Source organism: Strongylocentrotus purpuratus, unplaced genomic scaffold, assembly GCF_000002235.5.
Source record: "Strongylocentrotus purpuratus isolate Spur 01 unplaced genomic scaffold, Spur_5.0 spur5_scaffold_20, whole genome shotgun sequence".
Classification (NCBI taxonomy): Eukaryota; Metazoa; Echinodermata; class Echinoidea; order Camarodonta; family Strongylocentrotidae; genus Strongylocentrotus; species Strongylocentrotus purpuratus.
The window spans coordinates 16,195,397-16,204,478 of NW_022145606.1; positions in this window are offsets into that span (position 1 = coordinate 16,195,397).

Here is a 9,082-nt window from a genome sequence, read left to right on the forward strand (position 1 = left end):
TTATTATTATCCAAATCAGACATCTAAAGCCCAAAATGGAAATATTACTTTCATACGCCTGCTTTGCTAGCAGCTCTCCTGACACTTTGCAGGCATAGGAGCTGCATACAGTGGAACGGCCCTATATCCCAGCTGTGCCCAGGCGCGTATGCAGGGGGGCTGGCTGAGTCGTTGCGATTTTTGGGACCCCCCCCCCCCCCTTGAAAAAATCCTGCGTACGCCACTGGCTGTGCCTGCTAGCTAACCACGGAGTACGCCAATTAAAATGTATGTATTGTGTGTCTACGCCTAGAATTAAAATTAGGATAAGGAATAGAAATTGGGTGGCGCACAAAAGAACATTAGATCAGAGATTACACAATATTTTACATAATCCAATACATACATGTACCTACCATTCTTCATAATCTAACGCAATTCCTCGAGCTGTTCAAAGGCTGTAATTTTACTTGTTTTGTTGTTAAAATAGACACGATTTCCATGTTCACCTACACACACACACACACACCCACCGTATAGTTGAGCGAGCTTTTTCGACTACGCGCTGCATTACTGCTGCCTGCTGCACCACACACAAAAAGAGCCACCCATCTGCTTATTTTACGTGTAAACCTATGGAAATAGAATATAGAATATAAAGCAGCCAGACTTCGAATATTAATGCAGTCGATATGTCTTTTATATGCCGCATTGAAACAAAAACCTACCAAGAATTCTAACCTTATCCTTTTATTAAGTAAAGATTGGTTAAAAGTAAAAACATCACGGAAAATCTGAGACATTGTCTGTTAATCTTAACTTGAAATATGACGGAAATTTTCAATCATTTGAGAATCGCAGACAAAAAGCATGGTATGGTGTCCGCGCTCGCACAAAGACAATTAAACACGTAAACCAATGGGTATAGCAGCAAAATGTTATTATTTTCATGGTTACCGGAATTTTGAAGGATCTCACTCTTGGACTATTAACCGTTATTGGCATTTTATGTTTCTCAACGGGAATGGCTAAAATCACGACTCCAAATTCCAACAACCAGATGGCTGGATTCATAAAGTGAGCTAAATAAAGTCTTATATTGACCGTTTTGCCCTCTTATCATTAAAAACAAGTGTAATATGATTTTGTAAAACCACTGGTCAGATGTCTGATACGGAAAAAAAAAACTTACTGCTACCACTAATAATAACAATAAGTACTATTATTATTATTATTGGTAACAGTAGTATTATTGTCATTTTCATTATTATTAGTAGTAGTAGTAGTATTTGTTATTATTATTTTATACCCTTAGACTGTAAGAATTTAACAGCACTAAAAACATCAGAACACGCACCAATAAAAACTATGATGTAAATGTACATTGTTTGTAATATACCACAATATGTAGTAACGTATGAAACAACAAAAGACAAAAGTACATTGCACCGAGCAGCTTTAAATTTGCTAAAGGGACATGTTTAACGATAAAATATCAACTTATTTTTGGCTAAACTCTTTTTGGCACTTATTACCTAATATTAAAAAAATAAAAATTAAAGTCATTTCCTTAATGCCGATTCACTTCCTCTTAATTGCATGTTGCGTTATCATTTTGTGATGAATTACAAAATGAAATAAAATGTTAAATGTATTACCTTGAACACGGTATGTTCCTGTACATGTCTTATTCAATTCGTCATCATAGATCAGTGCAATCACGTCGTGCGTCCCTATAGACACACCGCCGCCAACCGGGGAACCTCCTAAAGTAAGATTAACCGAGACACCACCTCCGTGATATCTGTAACCACCTACAGATTTGACAACGTCATCTGCTCCGAAATCTGGGCTAAACGTATACGTCGCTTGTTCTGGATCAGTGCCCATTGTGCGATCAAAGTCCGGACAGTTCACGGGCAACTCGGTAACTGCAAACAATTACAATGACAATAAGGGACGGTTGACATCTCAGTATTAAAGTCAAGGTAAATGTTTAAAAAAAATGAATTTCCTAAATTATCAAATATTTGCTCTTAAAATAAGGAATTCCTTGCTAAAGTTTAACTCAAGCATCTTTATCAGAAGTGGGAAAATATCAAGATTTGCAGTGCAACATGCCTCATCAGGATGAATTACACCTCCCGAAGAACCCCGTGGCAATTTACAACATGTTGTGTAGCAGTTGCAAGTTCTTCCAGTAATTTATTGTAACATCGCTAATAATTGCAATAGCACTGAACGAACAATATTCTTCATGAAATAATGTCTCATCAGACCTACGTGTGTTGTGTACGTAGAATAGGCATGAATCTGAGTTGTTAAATGCATCGACTGCCACCAATGTTACTGGTGTGTATCCTGGAGGAAACGGGTCATCTTCTGAGACGTTATAAGTTACCCCATTCGGGTCAGCACTTGCATCTTGGTAAGTATAGGTTGTACCATTCGTCAATCCAGAAAAGGTGTTTGGTGTATCGAGATGGAGAGCTACATTGGAACATGTCAGGATAGGAGGATCTGTGTCTATAAAAATATATATATATTAAGGCATAGTTAATTGAAAGCAGAGAAAAGCTTATTTTTTAACATTTTGAAACAAAAGGGACGCAGGGTTTTTCAATTTAAAATTGTCAGTAAACGTGTGTGTATTGAAATGTTTGTTTAGCTGTCTTTCCAATACCATGGACTACCAAGACGCTTAAAGATATGTCGCTTGTAGAGATGTCGTGGTCGAGTGGATATGTCACCGGCCTGTGGATCGAAAGGTCCGCGGTTCAAGTCCCGCTGCGGCACTAATGTCCTTCGACAATATACAGTGTTCTACATTTGCCGCTCTCTATCCAGTTGTTAAATGATGTTAAATGGGTACCAGGTAGCGTTTTTTTTGTACCACAGAGAGCCAAGATTCAAGTATGAACTCATGTTTATACATAACAAGCTACGAAAGCCTGCGAAAAGGTAACGAACAAGTAGACTGTAATTGTTTATTGCTTTGCTTCCCTATTTATAACGGCAAAACAACTAAATGAATATTGAGATTCGAACCTTTAGTTCAATCCCAAGGATCCCAATTCTATTAGTAATACGCTGTCCTTACCGATTGAGCTAACGAAGGATTGATGAAAGGTTGTTTCGTATAATTAGTATTCCCCTATTAACAACCCTACTGGATTCCATGTGCGCATTTGCTGGTTTCCTTCCCGAGTACGCATGCGCAGGTTTCGTTTGCGAGGTCAAACTGTGGGAGGGCTCGCTAGGGTATTTAAAGCTAAGACGCTAGTCGGTACCCGAAAGCTAGTGTGGTTAAATTAGCAAGTGTGCGCTTGCAAAATTGACGCCTGGCTGGAATGTTCCCCCAGGGAATGGGGAATGTACATATATTGTGTGCGGGTAAGCCTGAATCCGATGACCGGGATAATAATATATATCCGTGAAGTGCTTTGAAAGGGCCTGCGATCCTAAAAAGCGCTATATAAGAACAAACTATTATATTATTATTACGGAATCGTATAACCGTTGGCTTCTCTTGGACCATATATAACATATGTGCATTATATAAATAAGTCTTATAGAATTAGAAAACTGACGAGATTGTCTCGTGGGATCCACGCATCCTCGCCAAATCAGTTATCATAAATTGTTTAACGGGCATGAATTCTTCCAAAGCAGTGAAACAAACGGAAGACAAGAACGTAACAAAACTTTTGGTTAATCATGTGATGATTCTTTTGCCAGATTTTTGGCATTGTCCTTTTTGTGTGGTGGTACATGATGATACTATCAACGAAACGTAGCCACAGTTACATTTCTTATAAACATGAAACAAAGTTGTTTAGATCAATATATCTTCAGTCTTTTATAATATAATTGATACAAAATGAATAAAATGTAAGTTGCTTTCTATGCACCGATTACCTTTGACGATATAGATGCCCGTGCATGTCTTACTCAATTCGTCATCATAGATGAGTGCAATCATGGCATGGGTTCCTATGGACACACTGCTCCCAACTGGGGATCCTCCTAAAGTAAGATTTACCGAGACATCACCTCCGTGATATCTGTAACCATCTACAGATTTGGTGACATTATCTGCTCCGAAATCTGGGTTAAAAGTATACGTCGCTTGGTCTGGATCAGTGCTTATTGTGCGATTCAAGTTCGGGCAGTCCACGGGTAACTCGGTAACTGCAAACAATTACAATGATAAGAAAAGACGGTTGGTAACTCAATAATCTTAAATTGATGTAAAACACACAATCAGTTTAGAATTTCTAAATTATCAAATATTTGCTCGTAAATTAAAGTATTCCCTTGCTAAAGTTTATATCTCTATCAGAAATGGGAAATATCAAGATTTGCATTGCGACATGCCTCATAAGGGTGAATTAGACCTCCCGAAGAACCTAGGGGCAATTTGCAACATGTCGTGTAACAGTTCCAAGTTCTTCCAGTAATTGATTGTAACATCGCTAATAATTGCTATTTCACTGGACAAACAATATTCTTCATGAAACAATGTCCTTTAAACCTACGTGTGTTCTGTAAGTAGAATAAGCAGGAATCTGAGTTGTTAAATGCATCGACTGCCAACAGGGTTACTGGTGTGTATCCTGGAGGAAACAGGTCATCTTCTGAGACGTTATAAGTTACCCCATTCGGGTCAGCACTTGCATCTTGGTAAGTATAGGTTGTACCATTCGTCAATCCAGAAAAGGTGTTTGGTGTATCGAGATGGAGAGCTACATTGGAACATGTCAGGATAGGAGGATCTGTGTCTATAAAAAAAAACACATATATATATATATATATATAAAAGCCTAGTTAATTAAAAGCTGAGGAAAGCTTATTTTCGAACACTTTGCAACAGAAGGACACAGGGTTGTTCAGTTTAAAATTGTCAGTAAACGTGTGTATATTGAAATGTTTGTTTAGCTGTCTTTCCAATACGGACAACAGACGCTCAAAAATATGTCGCTTGAAGAGATGTCATGATAGATTGGATATGTCACCGGCCTGTGGATCAAAAGGTCCGCGGTTTAATTCCTGCTGCGGCACTAATGTCCTTCGACATTTCGACAATATACAGTGTTCTACATTTGCCACTCTCTATCCAGTTGTTAAATGATGTTAAATGGGTACCAGGTAGCGTTTTTGTTGTACCACAAAGAGCCAAGATTCATGTATGAACTCATTTCCATTTATTACACGCTACGCAAGCCCGCGAAAAGGTAACAAACAATTAGACTTTGATTGTTTATTGCTTTCCTTCCCTATTCATAAAGGCAAAACAACTAAATGAATATTGAGATTCGAACCTTCAATTGAATCCCAAGGATTCTATTAGTAATACGCTGTCCTTCCCGATTGAGCTAACGATGGATTGATGAAAGGTTGTTTCGTATAATTAGTATTCCCCTATTAACAACCCTACTGGATTTCATGTGCGTATGCGCTGGTTTCCATCGTGAGTACGCATGCGAAGGTTTCGTTCAAGAGCTCAATCTGTGGGTGGGCTCACTAGGGTACGAAAAAAAGACGCTAGCCGGTACCCGAAAGCTAATGTGGTTAGATTAGCAAGTGTGCGCTTGCAAAATTGACGCCTGGCTGGAATGCTCACCAGGGAGTGGGGAATGTGCATATATTATGTGCGGGTAAGGCTGAATCCGATGACCGGGGTAGTAACATATATCTGTGAAGTGCTTTGAAAGGGCCTGCGGTCCTAAAAAGCGCTATATAAGAACAACCTATTATATTATTATTACGGAATTGTATAAGCGGTGGCTTCTCTTGGGCCATATATAAAATCTGTGCATTATATAAATAAGTCTCATAGAATTAGAAAACTGACAAGATTGTTTCGGGGAATCCACGCATCCTCGCCAAATAGGTTATCATAAATTTTTTAACGGGCATGAATTCTTCCAAAGCAGTGAAACAAACGGAAGACAAGAAGTAACAAAACTATTGATTAATAATGTGATGATTCTTTTGCCAGATTTTTGGCATTGTCCTTTTTGCGTGGTAGTACATAATGATACTTTCAAAAAACCGTAGCCACAGTTACATTTCTTATAAACATGAAACAAAGTTGATTAGATCAATATATCTCCGGTCTTTAATAATGCTATTGATATAAAATGAATAAAATATAAGTTGCTGTACATGCACCATTACCTTTGACGATATAAATGCCAATGCATGTCTTAGTCAATTCGTCATCATAGATGAGTGCTATCGTGTCATGGGTTCCTATGGACACACTGCTCCCAACTGGGGATCCTCCTAAAGTAAGATTTACCGAGACATCACCTCCGTGATATCTGTAACCATCTACAGATTTGGTGACATTATCTGCTCCGAAATCTGGGTTAAAAGTATACGTCGCTTGGTCTGGATCAGTGCTTATTGTGCGATTCAAGTTCGGGCAGTCCACGGGTAACTCGGTAACTGCAAACAATTACAATGATAAGAAAAGACGGTTGGTAACTCAATAATCTTAAATTGATGTTAAACACACAATCAGTTTAGAATTTCTAAATTATCAAATATTTGCTCGTAAATTAAAGTATTCCCTTGCTAAAGTTTGTTACAAGTATCTCTATCAGAAATGGGAAATATCAAGATTTGCATTGCGACATGCCTCATAAGGGTGAATTAGACCTCCCGAAGAACCCAGTGGCAATTTACAACATGTTGTGTAGCAGTTCCAAGTTCTTCCAGTAATTGATTGTAACATCGCTAATAATTGCTATCACTGGACAAATCCTATTCTTCATGGGACAATGTCTCATTAGACCTACGTGTGTTCTGTACGTAGAATAAGCAGGAATCTGAGTTGTTATATGCATCGACTGCCAACAGTGTTACTGGTGTGTATCCTGGAGGAAACAGGTCATCTTCTGAGACGTTATAAGTAACCCCATTTGGGTCAGCACTTGCATCTGTGTAAGTATAGGTTGTACCATTCGTCAATCCAGAAAAGGTGTTTGGTGAATCGAGATCCAAGTCGAGAGTAACATTGGAACATGTCAAGATAGGAGGATCTGTGTCTATAAAAACATTAAATATATTAATGCATAGTTAATTGAAAGCATACAAAAGCTTTTTTTGGAACATGCAGAAACAGAAAGGACACATAGTTTTCCAATATAAAATTGTCAGTAAACGTGAGTAAATTGTAATGTTTCTATAGCTGTCCACGCATAAATAGCGAGGTTATCATAAATTATTTAAAGGGGATGAATTCTTCCAAGGCAGTGAATCAGAAGGAAGACAAGGAGGAACAAAACTTTTTTTAAATCATGTGACGATTCTTTTGCCAAATATATGGCTTTGTCCATTGTTGTATTGGTACATAATGCTACTATCAACGAACCGTAACCACAGTTTAATTTCTCATAAAAAGGTGTTTTTAAGATCAATATAATCTTCAGTCTTAAATAATATACTTGATACAAAACTGATAAAATGTAAGTTGCTGTCCATGTACCAATTACCTTTGACAATATAGATGCCCGTGCATGTCTTACTCAACTCGCCATCGTAGATGAGTGCAATCACGTCATGGGTTCCTATGGACACACTGCTCCCAACTGGGGATCCTCCTAAAGTAAGATTTACCGAGACACCACCTCCGTGATATCTGTAACCATCTACAGATTTGGTGACGTTATCTGCTCCGAAATCTGGGTTAAAAGTATACGTCGCTTGGTCTGGATCAGTGCTAATTGTGCGATTCAAGTCCGGGCAGTTGACTGGCAACTCGATGACTGTGAACAAAAATTTAAAAAAGATTGCCTCGACATTAAATAGCATGTACATATTAGGCAACGTCGGATCCAACTTCTGAAATCTGTTCATCCTTTAAAAGAAAGAGCTTCCAGGAGCTATTATGTTTATTCCTCCGCTTTAATATCGAAGGTGTGTCCAGAGGATTATATTTTCGGGTTGTCCACTTCCGTGCCGCTTTTTAGTTATCGCAATATCTCAAGAACCATTTGAGGTATGGAATATAATCTTGTTGATAGTATGTTTCTCCATAGGAAGGCAATCTGATTAGATTTATGAGAAAGTATGTCAAATGTCAAATATCATTCAGGACTGGTTCTGAAATTAAAGCCTAGTATGAGTTTTCAGCCTGTTCATAGTATGCGTCCCTATACAATCAGGTGAAATTTGTGGTACGTGTATATAAGGAGGCGTAGGAGGTAAAACGCCCAATGACAAGGTGGTAAATTTCTATGAAATGTCAGGGTTTAAGCAAGGACAATTTGAGCTATGAACCTCACATTTAATGTTAGTAAGCATTATACCATAGCGAGACGAAGTGATTTGATTTGTGGTTAAGAAGGTCGCAGGTCAAAGCGAGGCAAAATATATGATCTTTTTGTTGGGGGGGGGGGGGGGGGCTTTGTTATTCGAATTCAATTTGAATATTTAAAGTTATTTAAGCTGTGACTTTTTAATGTGTAACTAGTATGCATCATCATATGACGACACGTAAATCAGATGTTGTGGTTATCACGCCTAAAGTCAAGGTCGTAGAGATAAATTGAAATGTAATTATAGGTTTTTTGTGCTGTTCCTGATTATTCAAGAATAATTCAAGGCATGATCGTTATTGATTTGAGGCGGAGGTATTTTGGAAACGAGGTGCCTTTTTTCCAGTTTTCAATATGCTGTCTAGAGATAGGTTTATCAAATTAAATTTAGTTATCTGCGCGTCAAATTCGAAAACAAAACTCTTTTGTTAAATACTTTGAACAACTACGTAAATGTCTAAACAAAAATTATGTAACTCCATCCTCTGTCGATGAAATGATGCAAGGTATTATATAAATATCTGCCATGTTTAAGGTAATAACTGGAAAAGGTGAGAATTGATAGGCATTTCCAACGAATGAGTGAGGGCCGTGTGTATAATTTTGTGGACACTCTTCAAGGAGATGAGAGAGAAAGGATTGCCAATTTTAAAGACAACACTGGATAATTTACTGTTCAGTACATTTGTATACAAAAGTTAACCAACTGATTCATGTGTTTAAGGAGATGCAAGTTGGTCTAGCGAGAATGATCAGCCCATTGCCTTTGCCTACAA